Source organism: Thrips palmi, unplaced genomic scaffold, assembly GCF_012932325.1.
Source record: "Thrips palmi isolate BJ-2018 unplaced genomic scaffold, TpBJ-2018v1 HiC_scaffold_11, whole genome shotgun sequence".
Taxonomy (NCBI): domain Eukaryota; kingdom Metazoa; phylum Arthropoda; class Insecta; order Thysanoptera; family Thripidae; genus Thrips; species Thrips palmi.
Genome location: NW_023144622.1, coordinates 9,999,372 through 10,001,472, shown reverse-complemented (window position 1 = coordinate 10,001,472; position 2,101 = coordinate 9,999,372).

The window sequence follows — 2,101 nt, the reverse complement described above, 5'->3', positions numbered from 1 at the left end:
TGTTTTAGTCGTTTACGGAAAATTTCCACGATAAATTTTTAAGATTTTCTGGACTTTTTATTGTATTATGAAAAGGATTAATATGGCGGGAGCGAAATGTCCATCCTGGGGGGTCCGTAGAAGAAGAATTCTGAGCGGCCCCGGGCAATAGGGGTCCTCCTTCGTCGGAACCCCTAAAAAAGCGGCGTCCCGGCATTTTATGAAAAGGAGCTTTGGGCGAAGAAAGTGAGAGATCATTTTTTTTTTCTATTCGTGTGTTTTAATATTTGTGACAGTTTTTCGTTACTATGCAGAGCTTTCACTTTCGGGCGCGTGTTTCGTGATCAGCAGTTGGCTATGCGCTGAGAGCGCTCCTTCCCTCCTCCCCTCCCCTCCACTGCAGTACAGTGCAGGCAGGTGCAAGTGCAAGTCCAAACAAGCAGATTGCTCGACGCAGTTAACGGTCAATTTCAAGTACATATTAGGTTTATTCCCTCTGGAATCTGGAATTGCATCGCAAAGAAAATAGATTCTGTCTGCAGTTAATTGCTTGGGTTCGTCATTGATTAGCTTCTTCGAGAGAACGTGAGCATGTAAGTTCAGGGCAACATAACCCTTCCTCGTTGTCAGGCTCATGAAAACATTCGTTATGCATCCATAACTCCCCATTTACTGTTGCTGCAGTGCCAACGTCCATGGTCCAGTGATGGGAGCCGTAAGCCGATGTATCGACGGATGCGCACCCCTGGTGGATCGTTCGGACCCGATCTGGACGCAAAGGTGGCGTCTGCTTGCCGTCCGTGAGGTCCTGCCGGGTCCATAACTAGTCCGAACCGAGTCCAGTGCGTCCTTCCTGGTCCACAGTCAGTCCTGCTGTAGTCTGCGACGTCCGGAGCCTTCGGTCCATTTGCCGTCCCGGCGCGTCCACGATCTCACGTCGTCCGACAAGGGTCCCAAGCGTCCTGTCGGAGTCGACTCGAGTCCAAAGTCGGTCCACTCTGCGTCTGCTTGGTCCACGCACAGAAAACAGCGTCTGTGAAGCGTCCGCATTGGGTCACCTGCCGTCCGCCAAACCTCAGAGAAAACTTGCCGAAGTCCGCAATACGTCCTTGAAGTCCGTGAATGGCCACCATAGGGTCCGCCGGTGGTCCGGCAGGAGACGCCGCAAGAGTTTTGCCTTCGAGTCCCTAGTACGTCCGTTTGGGTCCGAAGCCGGGCAAAAAAAGCAGTCCAGGATACGTCCACAGTGCGTCCGTCCAGTCCGCCAAAGGTCCGCTAGTGGTCCGAAGTGCGACGCCGCTTGAGTTTCACCTTCGAGTCCCTGGTACGTCCGTTTGGGTCCGAAGCCGGGCAAAAAAAGCAGTCCAGGATACGTCCACAGTGCGTCCGTCCAGTCCGCCAAAGGTCCGCTAGTGGTCCGAAGTGCGACGCCGCTTGAGTTTCACCTTCGAGTCCCTGGTACGTCCGTTTGGGTCCGAAGCCGGCCAAAAAAAGCAGTCCAGGATACGTCCACAGTGCGTCCGTCCAGTCCGCCAAAGGTCCGCTAGTGGTCCGAAGTGCGACGCCGCTTGAGTTTCGCCTTCGAGTCCCTGGTACGTCCGTTTGGGTCCGAAGCCGGCCAAAAATGGAAGTCCAGGATACGTCCACAGTGCGTCCGTCCAGTCCGCCAAAGGTCCGCTAGTGGTCCGAAGTGCGACGCCGCTTGAGTTTCGCCTTCGAGTCCCTGATACGTCCGTTTGGGTCCGAAGCCGGTCAAAAAAAGTACAAGTCCGTTGGGGCCCGCGGGGCGTCGGTACCCGTGGAGCGTCCGTACGGCGTCCGTTGGGACCCGTGGAGCGTCCGTACTGCGTCCGTTTGGACCCGTGGAGCGTCCGTGATGCGTCCGTTGGGGTCCGCGCAGCGTCATCTAACTAGGGCCCCTTGTAGACGCCTATGAACGCTAACGGACGCACTTCGGACTTCGGATGCATAGACCCATAAGGACGCACTTAGGACCCAGGTTGCGACCACTCGCTGAAAAGGTCTTACCAAGACCTGTTCAAATCTGCAATAAAAAAAAATTGTTGGTCACCCCCCTGTTTTCAAAATAGAGTTTAAAAAACAGTATCTTGAAAAAAGGGGA